The following is a 26,408-nucleotide window of genomic DNA, read 5'->3' as shown; positions in this document are numbered from 1 at the left end:
ACACAGAATGTCTGTGGTAAGGTTGACAACTTGTAAGAGATAATAGTGATCTGAGGGTCAAAAGGTAGCCTTCATCGGGGTGCCTGTGTGGCTCAGGCGTTAAGTGTCTGCCTTCGGCTCAGGGCATGATCCCAGAGTCCTGGGATGGAGCCCAGCATTGGGCTTCTCCTCTGGGAGCCTGCTTCTTCCTCTCCACTCCCCCTGCTTGTGTTCCCTCTCTCGCTGGCTGTCTCTATCTCTGTCAAATAAATAAATAAAATCTTAAAGAGAAAAAAAAAAAAAAAAAAAACAAAAGGTAGCCTTCATGGACCCAAAATATTTAACATTACCTTAAATTTTTACTAATAGAAGATTGTGTCTTCCCTCTATTACTATGAAAATAATTTATACATTTGCAACATAATTTGAATTATTTTTGTGCTGATAACTCTCCCTTTGCCTCAGATCCAGCCTCTGAACTCTGCAACCCCAGGTATTGACCACAGCAGGCTGCATCACTCAGGTTCCCTTGCTGGCTGGCTTCTTAATTGGTCTGGCCAATGGGAGGCACCAGCATGAGAACAGGTGTCAGGAGGAGGTAGGTAATCATGGTATTTTTCCTTAATCCCTCCCTGCTTGGGTGCTATGACTTTGGCAGGAGCTGTGTCTCTCCATGAGCATGTCTCCTCTCCCAAAGCCTATCCCTTCAGGGTTTAGGAACATGTCATTGTCTGTTCTGAGTCCCTCCACCATCCTTTGGTATTTCCATAGCTTTAATCATGCCTCTGTAAGTCATGGCTTTAATAAAGGCTCTTTATTTAAACCCTAAAAAAAAAAAAGATTTTGAAAGTTTATTAAGGACAAACACTGGTGACAACCAATATGTGCTCAATGGTTCCAATTTTGTAAAATAAATAAATGTGTGAATATAAGCATGGTTTTAAAAGCTCTTAAAGGGCTTCTGGTCCAAGGTGGTAGATTGACCAGATGCATTTCATCTCCTCTTGCTCTCCAAATCCCTCCATCTAAATAATTTTAAAACACACACATTCACAGGGCGCCTGGGTGGCTCAGTCGGGTAAGTGTCTGACTCTTGATTTCGGCTCATGTCATGATCTCAGGGTAATGGGATCAAGCCCTGCGTGAGGCTCCCCGCTCAGGCGGGATTCTGCTTGAGATTCTCTCCCTCTCCCTCTGTCTAACCCCCTGCTCACTCTCTCTCTCTCTCTCTCAAATAAATAAAATCTTTAAAAAATAATTGTAATTAAAAAGAAACCCACAACATTCACAAAGAACATAGTTTATAAAAGTGCAGAAAGGAACTCCCCCTGGCTTCACTCCCAACCCAACACTGGGTCTTGCTCCTTCTCTCAAAGTAGAAAGAATGCCAAGGAATGAGACAAGAGGATGGAAAAAGATTTTTACTTTTTATTTCATACTTTCTGTACTATTTGAATTTTTTCATTAATATGTATGTATTTTTGTAACTTTAAAAGTTACTGAAGGATAGACACAAATGTATTATTAACACAGTAGCATCACGTTTAGCATTATCTTCACTAGGATTCACTTAAACTTAGTAAGAGTAGGCAGCAAAAGAGAAAGAATATAGGAAGAGGGAAAGTGGAGAAAGAAAGGAGGAGGGGAAGAGCAAGTGAGAACATATTAAATGGTATGGTTTCTGCCTTACCTTCATTTCAATTAGCTTGAACTTAACCCAAAGTAAATATGAAGGAGGGAATGTGAATTTGAACCATTTCTGGTCCCATGTGCTTTTCATGCTCTGAGTATCTAGTCATGCTGAGTGTGATTCTAGCGGTAACAGAAACTTTTATTTTTGTTTCTTTACATTTAAATAACATGGCTTATAAATACCGCATTAGCTGCTCAACCAAGAAAGCAGCGTTCTGTTCCCAAACTGAGTGACTTAGGATATTTTCAAGCATAATTATCATTCCTCCCTGAATGTAGAAGTGAATTCCCAAAACAATGGAAAGCCACTGTAGAAATTAGTAATCAGCGGCGTAGTGAGGTGTTTTTTATTTTATTTTCTCCCCCTCTCTCTTTTGTCATATTTTCTATTTGAAATATGAGACGGTCTTCCTTTTTAATAAGAAGACTGTACTAAAAAAAAAATTTGTTAACAGTATGGGCAGCTCTCATTCCACCTTCACCTGGCCAGTGGACACCTGGTCGCTCCTCTTTTCCAAAGGCGACAGGTTTCATGACTCAACTCCAAGAGCTATCTCCTTTCCTCCTGCCACCCCAAATGGAACACTTTTTAAGTAATAAGATACTATAGCATCCCAATTTTATGCCTTACAAAACTCACCCATTCCCCATCTGTGTTAATGGTGTGTATAACTAGCCCTTCAACTGTTTGTCTTTTTCTTTATATAAAGTGCTTCATGAAATTTTAAGAAACTCAGATTTATAGGGGCAACTGGGTGGCTCAGTCAGTTGAGCAGCCAACTGTTGGTTTTGGCTCAGGTCATGATCTCAGGATGATGGGATCCACCCCACATCTGGCTCCACACTCAGTAGGGAGTCTGCTTGTGAATCCTCTCCCTTCCTCTCCCTCTTCCCCTCCCCACCCTTCTCCCTCTCAAATAAATAAATAAATAAATCTTTAAAAAAAGAAACTCATATTTATATTCATCTGTAGGAAAATTGTTTTTTGGGAATTTGAAATATACATAGAAAAGGCCATTTGTAGCAGCAACATTAAAGAGGCTACTACTTTATTTTATAAATTAAAAAGTCATCCAGGAGGGGCGCCTGGGTAGCGCAGACGTTAAAAAGCGTCTGCCTTCGGCTCAGGGCGTGATCCCGGCGTGCCGGGATCGAGTCCCACATCGGGCTCCTCCGCTATGAGCCTGCTTCTTCCTCTCCCACTCCCCTGCTGTGTTCCCTCTCTCGCTGGCTGTCTCTCTGTCACATAAATAAATAAAATCTTAAAAAAAAAAAAAGTCATCCAAGAAACTTCAGATAGCATAGAAGAGGAACTCACATACCGATGATTAATCTGTGCTTCTGCCTGCAAAATTGAGCAATCAGGGTTGGGCTGTCCCTAAAGAACAACTTTGAAATCCTGGAAGGGAAATCCAGTACTTATCTCAGAGGCCTGTGGGGTAGCCAAATCCTTTGGATACTTTAGAAGTTAGAGAGTAAGCAGCATCTGAGGGCTGCCTGCTCTTTGAGGAGGCCAAGCCCTGATGAAATCTGTCTAAACTGATAGCCTGACCAGGTTGTGGGGTTAATGGTTCAGGTCTATAGAAAGTGAGACTCCCAGATAGTATATTCTCTATGGATGATAGATACCTGGATACAGATACCTAATCACAAGTTAAAGATCCAGTTTTAATCCTTTATTATGTGATGCAGAACACTTTACTTAATCTCCTGCACTCCTTTATTTTTATAAATTTAAAATGAAAAACATACTCTTTGTTTATTTCACATATTAAATGAGAGGCTCCTTATGGATATACAGGGCTAGGGTCCCATGGTATAACAGTAAGCTTTGAAATATATATTTAGGAAAAGGATAAAACATTCTATCTACAATGAAGTTGTTGGGCCTTTTCAGTGTGGGAGTAGCAGACAAGCAGTCCCTGATGAGCCCAGTGGAAAGCCTAGAAACATTTTCATGTTCCCCTTTAGCATTTTGCAACTTGTTTACCTGTTAAATTAATACCTTGGCAACAAGAATCTGATTTTCTTGCATAGAATCCATCTCTAAGAAAACGCACACCTAGAAGCTGTCAACAACAATTTGCTTGCCAAGTTAGAGTGAGCCCATTGACAGGGTTGGCATGGATCAGCCTTAATCCTTTCTCAAGGCACTGAAGCAAAAGACACAGGGGAGTAGCTGTCAGGGGTTTTCATGTGAATCCCATTCTGCCTGACTGTTCACAGGAGGCTGCAACACAGCCACCTCCCCTGTCATCTGATGTTAGGACTGCTGCGGGTGCTTTACAGTAAGCACAGCTGAACCATATTCAAAGAGTCTCAAACAGCTCCAAGTCCAGATAAAAGTTCTGAAAAATCCTTCTTGAAACAAAGGTCTCTCTCCTCAGATTCACTGAGATGCCTGATCACACCCCAACCTGGGTCTCTTTGTTCATCACCTCCAAGATCTCAGACTAGCTGCTAAACTACTTACCTAATACCCACCTGCACCCTCAGACTCACTACAACTTGTCTAGGACATCCTATCCATTGCACCATTTCACCCAAAACTTAGGTATACTAGAATTTCTTTCCAGCTCAGACTGTGCTCAGCAGCTCCAATGCCATTCTCACTACTATTCCCATGTCCCATTCCTACCGAGCCTGCTGGGTTGGGCCTATCCTGAATCTCCACCCTCCACTCACCCACTTCATCTTACTCCACTGTCTTTGGCCAGTCAGTGCCCACTTGTGGAAGGCCAAAGTGTAGACTCTGCAAGTCTGTACCACTCTTTTTGCCCCTTATTAACCTATAGGATAGACCTCTGGCATATCCCTTAGAGTCTACAATATTTGATAAGAGAGATATCAAAGACATATTTTCTGCTCCTCCTGCACTTTAAGTCCTCCTTCTTTCCCTATTTTCTGAGTTGGGGACTGAATAGGGAGATAACAAATTGATCTGAAGAGGATGAACTAAATGTGCTTAGCTTATGGAGCCTGGCCTCAGTGGGAGGAATTGGAATCCTACCCACCCAACTGTGATATCCAATTTTAAGCTTTAAGCATCTAAAACAAAAACAGTTGTGAAAATACCCAACTTCTTGTGAGAGCAAGATCAAATGAGGTAATGGATATGAAAGCCCTTTGCCAACTCTGAACTATTTAAAACAGATAGATCACATTAACAATCATTGTAGTGATTTTTTTTTCAGAAGGCAATAGCCAAGACCTTGAATGAGTGGAAAAGTCAGTACATCTCCCCTCTCCTGACTCCTTTTCCCTAGCCCCACCGCTCAAGTTCCTACACTTACTGCCTTTCTATCACACCCAAATCTCCCACTCCTTTTTCCGCACCCTGATTTCCTTACACCCTCCAGCACCAGGGGAAACTTCTCAACTAGCTATTGACTTCATCAGATTATAGAAATTCACAATAGGGGCGCCTGGGTAGCACAGTCATTAAGCGTCTGCCTTCGGCTCAGGGCGTGATCCCGGCGTTCTGGGATGGAGCCCCACATCAGGCTCCTCCTCTGGGAGGCTGCTTCTTCCTCTCCCACTCCCTCTGCTTGTGTTCCCTCTCTAGCTGGCTGTCTCTCTGTCAAGTAAATAAATAAAATCTTAAAAAAAAAAAAAGAAATTCACAATAAGGCATGAATGGGTATTAATTCTGGAGTACATTTATATTTTAAAAGAATTTATTTATCGGAGGAATTGCATATTGATAGAATGATCTATAGCGGAAAAAGGAAAAATGACTTTTCTGTGTAATTTTTGTTTATTTTTTCAGATTTTAAATTAATACATGTGATAGCAGAAATGTATTCATATTTTCACCAAAAAAATGTACAAAAATGTGCACAGGCACATTATTCATAATAGCCCAAACCAGGAACAATCTGAATGTTCATCAGTAGTAGAATAAAGTGTAATCTGTTCACATAATAGAATACTACACAGCAATGAGAATGAAAGAACTAAAACTTCATACAACAGCATGGATAAATCTCAGAAACATAATAGTGAGTAGAGGAAGCCAGGCACAAATGAGTACACACCGTATGACTGCATTTATATAAAGTTAAAGTCAGGAGCGTCTGGATGGCTCAGTTGGTTGAGCATCCAACTCTTGATTTCAGCTCAGGTCATGATCTCAGGATCCTGGAATTGAGCCCCAAGTCAGGCTCTGAGCTCAGCAGGCAGTCTGCTTAAGGATTTTCTCTCTCCTCCCCTCTGCGCCTCCCCCTGCTCATGCACACGCATGTGTGCACTCTCCCTCTCTCTCTCTCTCAAATAAATAAATAAATCTTATATAAAGTTTAAGTCAGACAAAATGAATCTCTGATGTTAGAAATCAGGACTGTTCACCATTTGGTGGGGAGGTAATAGTGACTAGGAGGGAGACAAGAAGGCAACTTCTGAGGTCGTAAGAATGTTCTATTCCTTGATCTGAGGATTGGTTACATAGCTATACAGATTGTGTGAAAATTCACTGAGCTGTAAACTGACGTATGCATGAATACGTACTTAAATTAAAACATGCATACATGTTAAACTTAAGTATAACATGCATGTTATACTTAAAAGTTTATTTAAAAATTAGCAATACATGTTTACTGTAAAAAAAATCTAGAATATAGAAAATATGTAGTGTTAAAGGATAGCTTTCAAAAAAGGTAAAATTGTGACTCATGTAAATATACAATGAGCACATATCAAAGATTTTATTTAACTCATTAATTAATGAGGGAACCAGGAAGATCTTATAACCAGTTCAAATAGATTTCAATTACAGAAATTTTTATTATCTACCAGACAAAATTAATTTCCATTGCATTAATGGAATCATTTACATAGCTACAGCAGGAAATATTTTCATTCCTATCAATTTCCTACATGTTAACTAACCTCTTTCTCTACAAAGTTGTAAAATGATCTACCCAAAGATAATGAAAGCAGCAATAACCAGAATGGATGAGCTAAATTTCACCCACTAAGTTTCAAAGATTTTTTTACAATAGAGTAAAAACAAAACAACCTGTAATCCTTCTAGTCAGAGATAACATATACAAATTTTGTGCCATATTTTTTAAGATTTACTTCTTAGAGAGAGAGAGGTGGGGGGGCAGAGGGAGAGGGAGTGAGAGAGTCTCAAGCAGACCCCCACTGAGCATGGAGCCCAATGGAAGGCTCAATCTCATGACCCTGAGATCATGACCGGAGCTGAAATCAAGAGTCAGATGCTTAACCGACTGAGCCACCCAGGCACCCCAATTTTGTGCCATATTTTTTAAGATCACGTGAGAATTGTCTTGTATCTATAACAAAATTTTCCTAACTAAAAAACCAAAAAGCTTACTTAACTGTTTCCATATTGAGTACAGATTTTTCCTTTGTTCCAGAAAGCATTTGTTCACATTTCTGATTATTTCCTTAGCATACTTTCTAAGAAGAAAAAGTACAAGATCAAAAAATATCATTTTAAGACTCTTGATACTTATTGTCAAATATTATAGGAATACTTTGGACCACAGAGTTAGGTTGGAGGAACCTAACGAGGCTACCTGCATACTGCAGGAACTACTCTTGCCCATAAGATTTCAGGAGTAAAACATGTGTTTACAGTCTTGCAACTTCCCACCATCTGCCCTCTTCTTTGCTTTTGGACTTAGCCAATGATGAGCAAAAACCAAGTCATTGGCTGAGGAAAAAGAATGGGTTGGCAAAACAAACTACCGAAATCTCAGTTCAGACCCAAATCCATGACAGCAAGAGGGCTGCCTGAGCTGATGGCTTCATCTGTATTGGGTTATAAATTCCTTGAGGAATTCTTCAGAACACAACTCAAACCCCACTTCTTCCATAGGACTTCCTGTGTTCACATGTATTTTCTGATCTGTTTGCCAGTCTGGGTTTAAAATATTCTATAACCTACATGTCTACATGTATTTAACCATGAGACCTGAATTATTCAATTATTCAGGAGTGTTTATCATTGCCTATTAAGTGCCAGGGATAGCGGTGGGCTAGGCCTGGGGTAAGTGGTAAGCAAAACAGACTTGTTTCTGTACTGTCCAAAAGGTATGGATACTATGTAATATATAAGACATAACCATGTATATGGAGTGAACACTGTACATTTTAAAGTCAGGGTATTTATTGTTTTATTGTATCTGTTCATTGTTCTCAGGAGCTAGGTCTTCTCCTTCCAAGTAGATGAGATGCTCTTTGAAGTCAAGGGCCATGTCTTTACTTTTCTGGCATCTTGCAAAATATTGAGCTTTCAATAGGTGCCCAGTAGAGAGCAAACCAATTGAAAACATTAGTGCCTCTTGTCTGCACGGATCAAGCAAGCTATTCCTTCCAACTCTTCAATATCTCTTAGAATCTCTGAGGGAATAAGAAAGAAATGATTGAGAAACATTAATTTATTACATAAGTTATCATTTTAAATTTTATATCTTCACCAATAGGTGGCACCGTCAATTTTAAAGTTATATTTTATACTGTTATAGCCCAAAATTATTAAGTATGGAATTCATTCAGTAAATTTTTATTGGACACCTTCTGTGTGTAGGCTGCCCCGCTGGCCACCACTAACAGTATAAGATAAAATACTACAGATACGTTTTTCATGTTTCCTTTTCCAATAATACCCTAAAGGACATTTCACTGCCAGATTTCATCCTCATTTTAAAAATAACTTCTAAGTCTTGAAACAACAGCTCAGAAACAACAGTTTTACAAGTGTGTGTGTGTGTGTGTGTGTGTGTGTGTGTGTGTGTTCCAACTCAACCTAATATCTTATTTAAAAGTGGGGGGAGCAATGCAAAGTTAAATAAAAAGCAAACCAGAAAAATCTGGATGGGGGGAATGGGGATTCAATCTGCAGAATTTAATCGACGTTGGCTTTTTAATTAACATAATTTACCAGTTCTCAATGAAAGGAACTTTCTTTCCTTTTGGGAGATAACAGAATTGTGATCCAGGGATTACAGAATTATTTCTACAGTTTCTAAGGTGTACAGTCCCATCTGGAGATAATAAAAGGTTCCATTCCTCTCTGTTTATTTCATTTCAAAAGGTTCATTCTCTGGAATTGCCTGAGGTTGCAAACTGTAGAGCATTTGCCAGCTAGAGAGGGCTGCTGCCTGAGAACTGCTCAGGATGTCTCTCGTCCCCAGTAGAACTCGTCTAAGGTCTTCTCAGAGTGGAAACAGGTCCCTTCTACTTTTCCGAGGGATACTGCCTTCTCCACAAGCTGAGCACAGAAAAGGGGCAAAAAGAAACAGGGAGGGGGCTCAGAACGGAACTATAGTATTTACATCAAACACCATATAATAGTCATTAATTTACCCACCTCCTGATGAGAGAAAGGGAACATTTGACCAAGTCTGTGCCTCTTTTCACTGAGCTTTTTTAAAGTGCAGTGAATGGCATTAGGTACTTTGGGAGATGCAAAGATGGAGCATCGAAGGATTTTTGCCATCCAGGAGCTCCTTGTCTAGCAAACCACGATAGTCTTGTGTAGTAGTGGTGAGAAGTGTGGGCTCTGGGGCTCTATTCATTTGAACCTTGGCTTCACCACGTATGCATTCTTGAATAAATTATTTAATCCCTCTGGCCTCAGTTTTCCTAACCTGCAAAATGGGGATAATAGTAGTTACCTCATAGAGTCATTAGAGAATTAAATAAAATAATGCATTAAGATTTTAACAAAAGATGTCTATTGTTAATACAAATAACTTTAATACAAAAGGAAATGTTAGGTGTCCAGAGGTCTAGATAAAGAGCTACAAAAACTCAGAGACTGGAGCAATAACTTTTTAGGGGGGCAAAGCAGAGCAAAGCATTCATTGATGACTTTATGAAAGTGGCATTGTAACTGAGGTTTGAAGAATAAGTAGTATTCACAAATGAAGAAATGGGAGAAAGGAGGGTACTCCCAGAAGACAGACTACAAACAAAGGTGGTGGGGAAAGTAGGTAGGAAAGCCGAGAGTTTGTAACAGAAATAGTAGTTCAGTTTAGTTGTATGAGGGCACATGGAGGGAAAATGAGTGGTGAAAAAAGTTAGCTCTAAAAATAGGTTGGAGTTATGTGCAGGGCATATATCAGGCAATGGATTTTGGACCTTATACTTTGGGCCACAGTAAGCCACTGAAGGTTTTTGAGCAGAAAAGTGGCATGTTCACAACTGTGCATTCACAACTGAATTGGCAACCATGCATGATGCACATTGGAAGGAAGAGAGGTGGGTGTGTAGCCATAGTTGACATTTGCTGAGTGCTAATGTACTAATCCATATAGTGTTAGTAGTGAAGGCGAGGTCGGTTGGGAACTGAGCGAGAGAGGAGGTCTGAGATACTGGAGTGGTTAGAATTTAGAAAATTTGAGCTATATTACATGCGGAAGACGAGACAAAGAGAGGGGTGTCTGACTTGGGAGAGTGAGAGTAAGGACCTAGCAGGTCTGAAAGGAGAAACTCAGTGAGTTCATCACTCCAATCTCTGCCTCCACCTTCCCGTATGTCTCTGTGTCTTCACATGGCTTTCTTCTAAGGACACCAGTCATGTTGGATTAAAGGCCTACCCTACTCCAGTATGACCTCATCTTAACTGATTACATTTGCAATTACCCTATTTATGAATAAAGTCACATGCTGAGGGACTAGGGTTAGGACTTCAACATATCTATTTGGGGGGGACACAGTTCAACCAAGGAAAGAAGAATAGTGTGAAGTAGGGGGAGAAGGGGAAGAATGGGGGCTGGTCAGTGTGGCAGCAGTGCATGTAGAATGTTTGAACATTAGGGGATGGTAGAAGGGCTTTTGGCCTCAAATGGATCTGACTTTGGGATGATTATATTGGTTTATACAGATTTAATTATACCTCTAGCTTTAGAACATCATTTTTTTTTTAACCATCAGGAATTGACTTGGATATGTGAGTTAGGGGCTTTACTAAAGCTCCAGTGTACCTGGACCTGGTCCCATGCTGAGGCTTGGGATGCTACTCTGGTTGGGAGTGGGAGGCTAGGAGACTTGTCCTAAAACCGTTTTATGGCAAACCCATCATATCTACATGGTTTGTTGTTATTTGAGGTGACCTGGTGTTAGAAGAACTGATGGGGGGAAAGGGGTCATGCTTCTAACCAACCCTTGGACTTCCATTGGTCTCTAGCTTATCCTTTCATTTTGCTGACCTTTCAAGAGCTATTGTAACTAAACCAACCCAAGCCTGTTAGTTGGAAATGGAACCAAGACTATGTGATTTTCATGTTCTCAGACTGTCTTGCTGGGTCCTTGCACATCAACAGAGAGAGAGAGCAGTATGTGAGTTAACTTTTCTACTATAGTAGTTCAAGCATTTTGGAGCAACCTGTAACAGCAGCAGTCTTGCATAATGGTGATGCAGGCCTTGCTACCTGCGGAAAAGTGGATGAACCACACACAACATAACAACACAACCTGTGTTGCAACAACTCACACAAACAAGATACACATTAAATTAAGTACAGTAGGGGACACCACTACAGTAGGGGGCACCTGGGTGGCTCAGTTGGTTAAACGTCTGCCTTCCACTCAGGTCATGATCTCAGGGTACTGGGATCGAGCCCCGTGTTGGGCTCCCTTTTCAGCGGGAGCCTGCTTCTCCCTCTTTCTGTCCCTACCCCCCACTCATGCACTCTCTCTCTCTCAAATAAATAAATCTTTTTAAATTTTTTTTAAAAATTAAGTACAATAGAATGGTTGCTTCTAGGCAGAGGGAGGAGAATGGGAGGAGGTATAAATAAAATGAGATGATAGATAGATAGATAGATAGATAGATAGATAGATAGATAGATAGACAGACAAAAAGAGGGGCCCTGCAGGGATTGATGAGGAAAGGGTACTAGGAAACAAAGAATGTGAGATTCACAAGGATCATTAAGTAAAAATGAAATTCACAAGGAATATTAAGTAAAATAATCCATATAAAATGCTTAGCAAAACACCTGGTCCACAGTATTCAGTTGATGTTAGTTAGCTGCTGTTGTCATAGTCATCCTCATTATCACCACCATCATTTCTTTACATGGCCAATGCCATTCCTGTAGTAAAAGAGAGAGCTGGAGGCTGTTTCCCACAATGGAAAGAGAATGCTTTCTCTTACACTAATTCTACCTCCAACATTTCCTTTTGTGTAATCCTGGGCAAGTTACTTATCTCAGTGCCAGCTTCCCCATGCAAGCCTCTCATACATCTTCAGCATTAAATCTCACTCTTGGCACATCACTCCTCTAGCGACTCCTTTGGAACTCCCACTCTTAGGCCATATTAGTTATTGTGGAAAAGCGAAGACATCAGCCTGACCCTCAGGGAAGTCACCTTACTCCTAGTGAGATTACCAGACCCCTTAGACATACCATGCCCTGTAACACAAGCCCCATCAGTGCAGCCTACAATGTGTAGCCCAAAAAAGGGGTCATTGAAAACTATTAGTGTTACATGGAATCAGAGAGGCCCAACCAAGGTGGGATAATCCAGGTCACCCACCATTGTCCTAAGGATTTTTTTTTTTTTTTAAGTAGGCTCCATGCCCAACATGGAACCCAACGCAGGGCTTGAACTCACAACTGTGAGATGAACACCTGAGCTGAGATCAAGAGTTAGTCGCCCAACCGACTGAGCCACCCACGTGCCCCTATTATCTCAAGAATTCTATTTGTCTGGTTCTGACTTTGTATTTTCTATTTTGTGTCAGAGTTACCCAGGACTCGCTTTGTGTTAGGAGTTTAGTCTCTCATTTAGCCTTTGTAAAAACACTGTGAGAGAAACACTGCTCTTGTCACCATTTTATGGCTGAGGAAAATAAGGCATAGGGTTATTGAGGAATTTACCCCAGGTTACACAACTAGTTAAGTGGCTAAGCCAAAAACTGACCCTAAGCAGCTGGCAGCAGAACCCCGCTACTGTCCAGCCTCTTAGTAATTCCTAGGGAGTTTGGCAGTTCTTGTCAAAATGGAAACTGGACATAATCTTTAATCCAGCAATTTCACCCGAATGAATTTATCTGATAGATCTGTTTGACTTGTTGCTTGAATGCCTGTATGGCAAAAGGGAACGAAAGGAAACATCTATTTACAGGGGACTGGTTAAGTATTTATGCTACATAACTGTAATGGGGTGATGCAGACTCATGAAAAAGAGGGGTGCCTGGGTGACTCAGCAGGCTAAGTGTCTGCCTCTTGATCTCAGCTCAGGTCTTGATGTCAGGGTCATGAGTTCAAGCCCTGTGTTGGAGCCTACTTAAAAGAAAAGAAAAAGGATAACGCAGGTTTATATGCATTAATATGAAACTATCCCCAAGATATCATCTTAGGTGAAAAAAATCAGTTTGCACAATTACGTATATTAAAAAGAAGATTATAAAACAGTATATATTGCATGCTATCATTAATACTCTTTAAAAAGAGATGGATACACACACACACACATACACACAATTGCGGTTTTATCTACAACAAATATCTCTAGAGGCATAGATAAGAAATCGGAACTAGTGCGTATCTCTGATGAACAGAACAGGAGGACTGGAGAGCTCCTGGGGGAGGCAAAATACTTCTCACCCTTTTGTACAATTACATATGTTAAATCATAAATGTTTATTGCCTTTTCACTAATTATTTTGAAAGAGAGGGAGCAAGGATAGAAGAAAGACTCTGAGATATGGAGGTTTCAGACCCTTCTCTGAGGTTCCAGATCATTACTGGGTTTCTGGGGAAACATGGTCCAGCATCGTGGGCTAGCATCGTTTGAGTGCTTGCTTTGTGGCCACTTCTGTGTTAAGGCCTTGTGTGCCTTATCACAGTTAAACCTGGCAACTATACAGGTCATTTTATTTTACTTACATCCTACAGATTACTCTCAAGCAGATCTGAGTCCACAGAATAACCTGAACAGATCCTCCAGAAGTAAGAAAAATCTAGAGCAGGCCTCCTCACCACTATCCCATCCCTATTCCACTCAGTTGTTAAGGATACCGAGGGTCTCATAGACCAGTGGTTCTCAAAATGTGGGCTCCAGACCGGCAGCAGCATTATCTGGGAACTTGTTAGAAATGCGGATTCTCAGGACCCACCCCAGACCTATTGAATCACAAATTCCAGAGAGAGGACCCAGCAATTTCTGAGCCCTCCAGGTGATTCTGATACAGGTTAAAATTTGAGGACCACAGTCTTAGGGCTAGGGCTTCACCTGGGAAATGTTTAAAAATAGCAATATCTAAGTCTTCCCCCACCAGAGATTCTGACGTAATTGATTCACAATGTGGCCTGGACATGGGATTTTTCAGGGCTCCCAAGTGATGGGAAACTACTGTGACCTAGATCTTTTGAAGCAGCTACTGGCATCTGGGAATGGCTAATGGCACACTTATGGCATGAAATCAAGCTCCAGGGATTAGCAAATGTATAAGAGCATCACAACTTCCCAATTTTAACTCCTATTCCCTTCTCCAAACCCAGCACCTAATCCTGCAGGCAGAGCCATAGGTGGGCAGTGCCCTTTGGCTAAGCAGATATGAGCTTATTAGTTTGAGCCCTTTAGTAATATTACTTATTTTGAGCCTATAAATTCAGTCTTTAGTGAATGTTGACAGGGGCAGGAGAGAAAAATATCAAATTGCCCACAAAATAATTGAATAAAGGAAATAATATCTATATATGCCATAGTAAAAGCCCAATATTAGCAGCCTACTATTTCTTGGACTTAAATATTTTACCCTGAAGTTCACAGCATATCACATAGTACCTCTCCAGCACAATAGGGGTTCAATTGGCATTTGTCTAATAAATGAATCCACTAGTTAATAAATTTATGAATGGTTACAGGTGCAGCAGAGGCCGATTCTGTCTTTGGCATCTGCTGCCCAACTTACTTCCAATGCTTTCTGGGAGTGAAGCATGGGGGGCAAAAGTCCATTGACAATAAATGTGCTAGGATCAGGTGAGAGAGCTGAATGTCACCTGAGGAAGACTGTAAACCCAGATGGGGGAGGAAAGGGACAAAGCAGGTCTGGAGGTCATAAGAGCTGGCAACCAAATACTTCCAGGTCTCCTCCCCCTGATATAGCAGGGATGGCACATCCCCACCTGTGATATTGTGCTTTTAAGAAATATGTATTTGTTCGTTCGGATGCCTAAAATATGTTTCTCATATATATCTGGTCTTTCTCCACAATTCCTGACTCACAGCTCCCAGAGGTGTCTCTTGTTTATATTGATGAGGTGATTTTTGGATCTTACCTAAGGTTGGGGGCTGATTGGCAGGAGAATGGACCATGTGATTGGAAGGATGGAACTTTCAGTTCCACACGCCCAATCCCACTCCTGACCTCTGAGCAGGGGAGAAAGCCAGGAGGTTGATTGAATCGCCAGTGGCCAATGATTTAATCAATCATGCCTATGTAATGAAGCCTCTGTAAAAACTCAAAAAGAACTGGCTTTAGAGAGCTACCAGGTTAGTGAACACATAGGCGTATTGGGAGAGCGGCACGTACCTGGAGAGGGCATGGAAACTCCCGCTCTTTCCCCCATACCTTGCCCTATGCATCTCTTCCAACCGGATTTCATCTCTATTCCTTATCATATCGTATTATTATAAACTGTTTCCCTCAGTTCCGTGAGCCACTCTAGCAAATTAATTGAACCCAAGGAGGGAGTCGCTGGAAACCCCAGTCTGTAGCTGGTTGGTCAGAAACACAGGTGACAACCTGGGTTTGTGACTACAATCTGAAGTGGGGAGGCAATCTCATGGGCCTGAGCCTTTAACCTGTGGGATCTGACACTATCTCCAGGTAGACAAGTTAAGAATTGAATTAAATTGTCAGACACCCATCTGGTGTCAGAGAATTGGTTGGTGGGGGAAACACCTCCACACATTTGGTGACCAGAAGTGTCAGAAGTGTTCTCTGAAAGTAAAGGACATATACAGGAAAGAAAGAGATAGTAGGGAAGAACTGGACTTTTTTTTCCAACTCGGGCAAGAAAAAACTTGAGTTTTTCCTTTATATCACCCCTCAGAGTTCTCTGTGACCATGTGTCTTGCTGGGGTCACTGAAAAGTGTTGTGCTTTGCTTTAAGAGCCAGTATATCATCTGTCCTACTTCTCTGTAGGGTGACCAGCCTTTGGTTTGCCTGAGATTGAGGAATTTCCTGAGCTGTGGGGGTTTTAATACTAAAATTGGGACAGTTCCAGGCATTGTTTCAGGGAGAGAATATCCCATCAGCTTGGGTCCAGGGGTGAGGGCAATTTGAAGCACAGCCCCATCAGGCCAGAGACAGAAAATTGAGATAACTCACCCGTGGACACATTGCTAGCAAGATCAGGGATGGATTTCAGACCACATCTGCCTGACTTCAGAGTCCACAGTCGTGGCCACTCCACCCAGTCTCTTATTGAAGGTATCTTTTTTTATTTTGTTTTGCCTTGAAGACTCTGGTCCACAAAGGTAGGTAAAAATTCCAGCTTTCCTAAATTCATTAAATGACATTCATTCCACAAACATTTATTGTGCCCTACTGTATTCAAGGCTCTCTGTCTCAGTGTCATGGGCTACACAGAGATGAAGAAACGCCATGATTTCTTTCCTCAAGAGACATACAACATAGAGGGAAGGTAGACCATACCAATTATATCACAAAAAAGAAGCTGATAGATGTTATTAAAACATTTTATATACTTTTCTGTACTTGGCAAATTGATCACACTAAGCATGTATTAGTTTTATGATTCTAAAAGCATTTATTTTAGAAAGCAACAATTAGGGGCTCCTGGGTGGCACAGCGGTTAAGCGTCTGCCTTCAGCTCAGGGCGTGATCCCGGCATTATGGGATCGAGCCCCACATCAGGCTCCTCTGCTAGGAGCCTGCTTCTTCCTCTCCCACTCCCCCTGCTTGTGTTCCCCCTCTCGCTGGCTGTCTCTATCTCTGTCAAATAAATAAATAAAATCTTAAAAAAAAAAAAAGAAAACAACAATTAAAACATTTAAAGTATCTTTATTTCTCAGATCACCGATTCTCAGTATAACAATAGTAATAGTGACATCTGGCTGGCCCAGTCAGTATTGCATATGACTCTTGATCTCAAGGTCATAAGTTCAAGCCCCACGTTCGGTGTAGAGATTACTTTAAAAATAATAACATTACCTAGAAAATAATATTAATGCTTTCTTTTTTCTGAAGGTCAGTACCATTCATTCAAAGACGATAGTACAGTTGTACTTTTGACCTTCGGGACAAGGGCTTTGAAATTTCATTCAGTTGTGCTGACAGATTTCTCACTGTATTCATGGTTCCTCAAGTCTGCATGCCCACTGGGCAGGATTCTCTGGCAAGGATCAAAGCCAGCTAACTGGTCCAAAAGAGGATAGTCTTTGTTAAGGAATGAAGTGACCAGGCCTTCCTAGAGATCCTTCCCAATGGTGCAAATGCATTAAGAATAAAGACTTACCCAGAGAGAGAGTGGTGACCAGGCATGACCAGGCATGCGGCAGTGAAAATTTGAAGCCCGGGGCCTTGAAGATAACGGAACTCTCTTGGCAGCCCTGGACAAAGAGAGTATAGTTTTTGGGAAAAGCATTACTGTCCTTCTGTCTGCAGTTGGACAGCCTCCAGGGCTGCAGTGAAGTTGTGGTCTCTGAGTACAGTCGTGGTCTCTGAGTACAGTCGTGGTCTCTGAGTACAGTCAGCAGTACCCATTGCTCTGGTGGCTTGAGCAGAAGTTAAGCTGCAAACGTATGTATGTTGGAACTGTTTGGGGAATGGAGGTAGTAATAAGCAAACATGCAAAACCTACTGCTTTGAGATGGTTAGTAATAGCTGTGCTCCCTACAGAATGGTTTTCCTCATTGCCTAGATCCAAGAGCATCTCCTGGGTCCTCCCTGTTAGAATGCTGAGTGTCCATGGAGAGTTTGAGATGAGGAGGGAGGAGGCCATCTTCCAGCCAAGCCCGTGCAGTGATCAGGCAAGGCACTGCAACTGCAGCAGGGGCGGTGAGGTAGTGCAGAGGGCCTGGGGTCTATCAGAGCCAGGATTACAGGTGACCATGCTTCCACTGAGCAAGCCAGACACAGACTTGAATGTCATCATAACCTGTGCTTGTGACATCTTTGCTCAAGAATAGCACAAACTGAATTTATATGTTCTTCATAATATGGAAGGAAAGATATTGACTGAGACACTCCTCCATGTCTTGAGACTTCTCATTTTATAGATAGATAGGTAGGTAGATAGCTAGATAGATGATAGATAATATGAAATATGTATATATATTATAATAATATGTTATCTTATTATAGTACCATATCAGTCAGGATAGTCTAGATAGGCTACATGAATACATAACCCAAAAATACTATTGACTTGACATAATAAAAGTTTACATCTTACACCACAACCCAATGTAGGAAGGGGGCACTCTTGGGCACCTCTTCCAAGTGATGACTTGGCAATTTGTCTTAAAATGCCATCAGCTTCAACATATGGTCTCAGCAGTTACCACAGAGGGAGAAGGGAATATATATATAAGACCAGACAGGGGGATATGAGACTAGGTCTACAAGTACGGTTTGTTACTTCTGCCATATCCCAGTGGCAGAACCCAATCACATGGCCCCATCCTAACCACAAGGGAGGCTGGGAAATGTTGGGAAATGTTATCTTTTGTGTGCCAGGAAGAGAAAAGGAAATTGACAAGTCTTTTCCACAAGTTTCTATAAGTTGGAGTTATTTCATAAGATTTTTCTTCTAATTATGATTTGTATTTGATACTGTTTAGGCTGGATCCTTGCCTTGTGCTATATTTAATGACATCCACATGCAGTATCCCATTCTCACAACAGTGCTATAGGTTGTCAGGATGGGTGTTATTATACATATTTTATAGATTGAGGACCCTGAGGCCCAGAGTAGTTACATGACTTGTCCAAAATCACATACTACTAAATGACAGAGTTCTCTTTCAGGTTAGTGTCTCTCCACTATTCCCCATTGTCTTCCACAGAAGCTCAAACTAGATAAGGCACTGATCTCAGTATACAAACACAAGTATGCCAAAGTGTATATTACTCCACTATAATCAACCTACTTTATCTTTTCAGCTCTGGCTCTATGTTGAAAGGTGTCAGCAATGACTTCCATCATTTGGGTACTTCTCTACCTTTGAGGGTATATCTAAGTTTAGGGTGTGGTGCAGCAGGAGTGCACAGTTTAGGGGCGCCTGGGTGGCACAGTCATTAAGTGTCTGCCATCGGCTCAGGGCGTGATCCCGGTGTTCTGGGATCGAGTCCCACATCAGGTTTCTCCGCTAGGAGCCTGCTTCTTCCTCTCCCACTCCCCCTGCTTGTGTTCCCTCTCTTGCTGGCTGTCTCTCTCTGTTAAATAAATAAAATCTTCAAAAAAAAAAAAAAAAGGAGTGCACAGGCTAGTACAGGGTATTGGAGATCCATTCGTTCTTCAAGTTAGGTGTTTGAGGAGGCACCAACCAAGATATCTACAGTTCCTTCTAGTCTTCCCACTGATGCTGATATATCTGTGCCTACTGCCTGTTCACATGGCCTATTCATGTCCAGCAGCTCCCTGCTACTTTGGAGCCACTCCAGGGTCTAGGAAGTTCTGTAGGCCCACACCACACAGCCATTCTTCTCCGCAGGCTTGTTGCCTTCCTGAGGGAGAAGGGCAGGGTAGGGAGGAAGGACCCATTCATAGCTTTGCTCTCTCACTTTTCATCCATCTCTCCTCCTACCCCAGTGAAGGGAAGTGTTTCTACTGTTCCAGGAAAGCCCCACTGTTGTCAAACCTTTTCCTTCTAAATCCTTTGGCTATATTCCAAATCCTCTCCTATCCTCTGAGGGCTTTTATAACACAAAACACAACTCACAGAAGTTTTGTTCTTGTTTTGCTTTTTACCCTATCACATCATTCCTCCACCTTAAGGTAGTGAGACAAGGGCCTGCTGTCCAAGGCATGGAAGTGGGGATAGGGGAATACCAAGGAAAAAAAAAATTTTTAATCACATGTGTATCACATTTAATTTCATCAGGTCCTTGTGAGGCGAAGTCTCTGTGTCATTTTCCTAAAACTAACAGTGTGGCAGGGCGCCGGGGTGGCTCAGTTGGTTAAGCGTCTGCCTTTGGCTCAGGTCGTGATCCCAGGGTCCTGGGATGGAGCCCTGCGTCTGACTCCCTGCTCACAGGAACCCTGCTTCTCCCTCTCCTCCCTGCTCATGCTCTCTCTTGATATCTCTCTCTCTCTCTCAAATAAATGAAAAAATAAAAGTAAATAAAAATAACAATGAGGAGAAGAAGCATTGATTAATGGGAGTTCTTCTGTCAGGGGAACTAGCAGATTAAGCCCCTTCCTGCCTGATTGGTCTTTAAATGTACTGTTTTCCCTCCCCCACCTCAACCAGATGGCTCCACCCCTGATGGCTTGATCCTACACTCTTGGTGATCAGGTTTTCACTTAAGAATTGGGAACTTAGGGCCACCAGGGTAGCTCAGCCAGTTAAGCAGCCAACTCTAGATTTTGGCTCAGGTCATGATCTCAGGATTGTGAGATCGAGCCCTGGGTCAGTCTGGCTCCATACTCAGTGGGGAGTCTGCTTGAAGATTCTCTCCCTCTGCCCCTTCCCCCACGCATGCATGTGCACTCTCTCTCACTCTCAGATAAGTAAATCTTTAAAAAAAAGAAAAGAGGGACGCCTGGGTGGCTCAGTCGGTTAGACATCTGCCTTTGACTCAGGTCATGATCCCAGGGTCCTGGGATCGAGTCCTGCATCAGGCTCAGTGGGGAGCCTGCTTCTCCCTCTGCTTGGGCTCCCTCTTCTCCCTCCACTTCCCCTGCTTGTGCTCTCTCTCTCTCTGTCAAATAAATAAATAAAATCTTTAAAGAAAAAAGAAAAGAATTGGGAACCCAGTCTTGGAGGAAGACTCACAGCTTCGAAAGCCTATCCGTGGATGATTTACTAGTGTTCTAAATACGGAAAAGGTGATTTGTTTCTCTGAATGTTTTAGTGTTTATCACTTCCCCTGCCTCAGTTATGAGCACACACTCTAGAGTAAATCTGTTCCCTGGGGGGACAGGTCATTGTACGGTAAGCACACCCACAGTGCTGAGAGGAAAAGGAAGGCTTACAACAGCGTAATTGGAAAGATTACCTACCGCTAGTGAGAGCTGACGAACTCAGACCAAATGACAGGTGAAGAGATGCTGCCTTAAAGCAAAACATCATTTAAAAAATTCTGTTTTGCACCAAATCCTATTCGCAAAGTGGATTTTAAAATAATTTCAAAGCACAGGAGGCTTTCAAAAGATGTTTGTTTTAAAGAATACAGTTGGCTTGTGGTCAAAAAATGAAGTTTGGTAATGCACAGTAACAACTGTAGTATAATTACCGGCCACAAAATACCAGGTGCTCAACCAAGCCTTTTCTACCCATTTAACAGAGCCAAGCCAAGCAAAAATGCCCTGCTAGCCATACCCAGAAGTTCAAAAGCTCAGCCTTTGTCATCAGGAAGGAATTAATTCAAAGAGCAAAGCCATTAATAGGCACAGCCAGGCATTTTATTGTAAACACTTTATTGTTAATACATGTTGAGAGCCGAACTTTCTCACATTTGAAAGAGGCCTGCTTGAGAGGGAATTTAAACAAGTCAGGCTCAAGGTTGTTTTTTTTTATTTTTTAGATTTCTGATAACATATCTATGGGATGTGCACAGTAGGGAGGTGCTGGCCTTGGCGTCCAAAGGCTCCCCCAGCTATCATTTGACCTAAGAATTATTGTGTTCCCAGTTCTGTGAACAGATCACTTTAATGTCAAGGGAATGAAAGTGCAGAGAACAGACAAAACACAGAAATGTTATAGGGAAGAAACATATTAAGAGACCTAACAATGCACTTCCTCATTATATGTAAGGAAACTATTTCCTAGATTCCTTGAACTATAAAAAGCCAAGTGAATTTGCTTAAGTTAATAAATGTTATTTAATTATATAATGACAGTACTGCAGCAAAATGTTTTGTTTCCTCTCCTTTTATTGCTTCCTGTTAGTTATTGAGAGAAGAAATCCAGTGTAACTTTTTTCTACTCCACTAGTGATGAGGCTATCTCATTTGTTTTGTTCGTGCTTCCCAGTACATGTGTATGTGTATATATAATCAAATTGAATCAGGTGGCCACATTGTGTGGTTGCTACAAACACAGATGTGAGGCTAGAGATGGGGCCCAATTTTGCTAGAGCAAGACCCCATTATAAAAGCCCTTTGCTGTGCTTTAGAATTGGTTGTTCCGTCCTGAGAGAAAAAGCGAAACTTCAATTCTCAGAACAACTGAAAAATCTGAGGTATAAACCTTATTCTCCTTTCCTAACCCTGGGATGAGACTGAAGTTCTACATTCGGCTAAGGCGGCCCATCCCCCTTGGTTTGTCAGGGCTGCGCATCCCGAAACAGTCTGGGGCTCCCTACGCTCAGCTGATGGCGCGTACCTGGGCCCTCTGTGCTTCTTTGCCAGTGGTGGCCGTGGAGACAGCAGTATAGTGACACCACTGGACGGGAAGTGTGACTGTTCGGAGCACCTTCTCACCGCGTCCTGTCTGCATGCTTTCTAGCTGGGTGCCTATCCACCTTTCATGCACGAGGAGACTGAGGAAAAGAGAGCAAGTTATTAGACTTAGCCATGTGGGTTCCCGTTTTTGCGAGTGAAAAGGTCTAATATTGGCAAGTTCATATGACTCAACCTAACACTGGCCCAATTTTACACAGTTAGTAGGGGTGATGCCAGAGTTCGAATTCTCAAGTACCCCAAGATGATAGCTGCATATCTGTATTTCATGTTTTCAATTTTATTTTTTTTTTAAGATTTTATTTATTTATTCAACAGAGAGCTAGAGAGAGCCAGAGAGCACGATTGGGAGGAATGGCAGAGGGAGAGGGAGAAGCAGGCTCCCCGCTGAGGAGGGAGCCCGATGTGGGGCTCAATCCCAGGCCCCTGGGATCATGACCTGAGCCGAAGGCAGACGCTTCACCGACTGAGCCGCCCAGGTGCCCCTGTATTTCAGATGACAGTCCGGGGCTCAGGGCAAATGCATTTAAAAATAAATAAATAGTGCGATCAGTAGACTACTTCCTTTCTTCTGCAGTCTCTGGTTTCAAGTACTGACTTTATTCACGTCGTCCTGTGAAAGTTGGCTCAGGTCAGACAAGAATGCCCTGCCCGTGGCTACCGGTCCTGCGGTGCAGCTGCAACCAGCCCATCAAATCAGCTCTGTCAGGCTGTGTGCCTCGAAATGCCTGTCTAAAAACATCTCCCTTCCGGGATGACACAGAGCCACACACCCCATCTCCCCAGCTGAACTCCCGCCGTTAGAGCCACTTGGCTTCAGCCACACGCCTTCCTCCCAGAGCGATTGTTAAAATTCCTCTGTGAACCCCAACATCCTTTCCTGTTAACACACCGATGATTAGCTTATCATCAGATTACAGGAACTCAGGACTTGGACCCAGTGAATTCTGTGTGAGAGCTGATGGGTAAGGTTGGGGGCATGAGAGTGAGTCACGAGGTGTTAGATGGGGCAGTAACTTTAGAAGCTGTATTGGCCGATCCCAGCACTCTACAGGTGAGGAAACATATTCAGGTGCCAAAGCTGTGACATCTCGATTTTTAGGGTGGCCAATCACCCCAGTTTGCCAGGGACTGAGGGATTTCCTGGCAGGTGGGACTTTCAGTGCTTGGCCTGGGAAAGTCTAAGATAAACCAGGACTAGCTGGCCACTTTGGTTCATTTGGAGCTTCAAACTCTCCTCCCTCTCTGGACTGGTCAGACTTGAGCAGGCCCTTGCAGCGACGGCTTCAGAGCGGCTCGGTACAGCGCAAAAACTCCAGATGGGAAGATGACCGCAAACACAAGCTTACATGGCACAGTTTAACCAAGGCTAGTCCCCGAGTGGTCAGGTCAGTCTCTAGGCATGAACACGGATGCCACAAGGGAGGAGCAGCCTCGTGACTGAACCCTGAGCCTCTGGGGCCACAGCATTTGGGAATGCTGGTTGGATCGAGTCAGTCTGAAAATGAGGCTGAGGTCTGGTTTATTCACTTCATAGAAGAGCTGCAGCCATGCCGTTCATGGGGCCTGCAAGGGGAGGGCTGCTGCTGTTTGTCTGCTCTGGGCAGCTGCAGGGAGGATGAAATGGAGAAGTACTCAGGCGGGGAGAAGTGTCAGCAGGGTGCCCCATGCTACCATTGCTTCCTTTTTCAGAAGTTTTGTCATTCAGAGGTTTTGAATCCTGCAATAAGTAGTCATTCTTGGCTAACCTTGGACTTTTTTCCTCATATGTCATGCACCTAATTTTTAAATATTTCTTGGTTTTACTTCTCCTCCTGGTCTATTTTGTCCCCAGCCCTCGGTTGCTTGGCAGTTGTCTTCCCCACCAGGCCTCCTGCTTTCTGTTCTGCCGGGACCCAGCCTCTAGTTCATGCCCTAAATATGGGGGTGAGCATGTGTCGAATAGAAAAGGGATGGAAAGGGGGAAGCAAGGAAGAAACAGTGCAAAGATCCTAGTCAGGCAAAACTGTCAGATAATACAAGTCCTCTTTCATATTCTCTTCTCCACGTGCATTCCTTGAAGCTACACCCCATGCACCCACTCTCACGCACCTGCTGGGATCTGAATTTGTCCTGAGCCTCCCTTGTTCTCAACCCCTCATGAAATGTCCTTCTTAGTGCCCAAATAACAAATTTATTGATGGGGTAAACGAATTACTTTTACTGGGAATTAAAGTCAGAGGTAAAGACCTCAAAAGTAAATCTTAACTGTGACCTGTACAGTTAATATTCCTTCTAGGTTGTCTTAACACTTCAGTGAACCTAATTCCAGTGGAGGGATTTGAAATCGGGGGAGGAGGCGGGCAGCATAGTGGAGGATTATTTTGGGAAGAGTTCTGTGGTAAGTGTTGCCAGATTTAGCAAAGAAAAATTCAGAATGTCCGGTTGAATTTGAATTCCACATAAACAATAGATAATTTTTTAGTATAAGAATGTCCCTTGCAATATTTGTGATATACTAAAAATTATTCGTTTTATATCTGAAATTCAGATTCAACTCAGTGTCCTGTATTTTATCTGGCAACCCTGTGACCCATGAGGTCTCCCAAAAAATGTAGCCTGTGCAGTAGAAGGCCAGGATTGCTGCGGAGTTTAGAACGCTTTCCAAATGTCTGGCGGAAGGGAACCAGTCCATCTGAGAGTGCAACACGTGGTACAGTCAGGTGAACTCTCTGCCCTCAAAGCCAAGCCTGCCGATGCATGGGGGCATCTGAAGTAGGCCTGAACCGAAAACCCCTGGAGACTGGCCAAGGTGCCAGTGAAAAGGGAGTGTTCTACTGGATCCTTCCCAGAAGATGCAGTGTCTGGTTCTGGTGCTGACAACTAACCCATCTGATATCCGTCTCACTAAAACATTATTTTTAGATCTGAGGAAGGAGTGGCAGGGTTTTAAAAATAAGGTACTAGATGTAGGGAGAACTACAATCAAGAAGCTCTATCCTGACCAGGAAATGCAGGCCATGGGCCTGCTAGCAAGAGACCTAGAAAAGGTCAGTACTGGCAGTTTTCCACATAAAAATGCCTAACACTGAGACCCCACACTTTTCTTATAAACAAAGGTGATGCTACTAGCTTCAAGAAAACCGTTTTTACCACCTATAATAATCTTTTTTTTTTTTCAACTAATGAAGAGAGAGGCTATTTTGTTATCTGATTTTGGCTTCTGCACTGGATCTACCTTCAGTCCTTCTCTACCCTGCTGTGTGTTCTGGGAAGCTGACCCCTTAGGGATCTCTTGTCCACTGTCTTTTGGTTGGAACGAGGCAACAGGAGACATCAGCAAGAGACTGGAAGTTGTGAGGACAGATAAGGCAGAAGAATAGCTTTAGGGGCGCTTGGGTGGCTCAGTTAGGCGTTAGGCGAGTGCGGGGAGGGGCAGAGGGAGCGGATTCTCATGCATACTCTCGCTCTCTCAAATAAATAAATCTTTTTAAGAAATTTTAGCACAATCTCAATAAAAATATCAGCTTTTATTCTTTATGAACTTGACAAAATAATCCTCAAATTTATATTGGGGACAGGAGGAGAATAGCCAGGGAAGTTCTGAAAAGAGAAGAAATATGTACTTCTGTGTGTGGCAGAAGGTGAAATGGTTGGCCCTACTAGATATCAAAACACATTATAAAGCCTCAGTAAGTTAAACAATATAGACTTAGTCCATAAATGAGCATACAGATGAATGGAACAGATGAGAATGTTCTGATATAGACCCAAAGAGATGCCGGAATTAGTATGCAATTAAGGTGACATTGCTAATCACCAGGGAAAAGAGACTATTCAGTAAATAGCATTGGTGAAACTGAATAACCATCTGGAATAAAACTGGGCCCATTTATATGCTATCCAGTAAAGTACATTACAAGGATATCAGATAAGTATTTAAATGTTAAAAATTATAACTAAAATCACTAGAAGAGGGGTGCCTGGGTGGCTCAGTTGATTAAGCATCCAACTCTTGATTTCGGCTCAGGACATGATCTCAGGGTTGTGAGATCAAGCCTTGGGTAGGCCTGGGTAGGGCTCTATACTGGACGTGGAGCCTGCTTAAGATTCTCTCTCTCACTCTCTCTCTCTCTCTCTCCCTCCTCCTTCCCCCACTGTTGTCTCTCTCAAAT

At 42.4% G+C, this 26,408-nt stretch overlaps 1 protein-coding gene across 3 annotated transcripts in view; it reads left to right on the top strand.

Moving 5' to 3' along the window:
• Window positions 1-26,408, top strand: part of NFE2L2 (NFE2 like bZIP transcription factor 2) — a 141,945-nt gene that overhangs the window by 67,314 nt on the left and 48,223 nt on the right. For 2 of the 3 annotated variants that reach the window (XM_057318849.1, XM_057318856.1), the window contains one exon: window positions 445-577. The exons of the other annotated variant lie outside the window; for it this stretch is intronic. The gene's annotated coding sequence lies outside the window, so the exon portion shown is untranslated. The remainder of the gene's footprint in view (window positions 1-444; window positions 578-26,408) is intronic. 3 annotated transcript variants of the gene reach the window in all.

Source organism: Ursus arctos, unplaced genomic scaffold, assembly GCF_023065955.2.
Source record: "Ursus arctos isolate Adak ecotype North America unplaced genomic scaffold, UrsArc2.0 scaffold_1, whole genome shotgun sequence".
Lineage (NCBI taxonomy): Eukaryota > Metazoa > Chordata > Mammalia > Carnivora > Ursidae > Ursus > Ursus arctos.
This window is presented reverse-complemented; position numbering and strand designations above follow the sequence as displayed.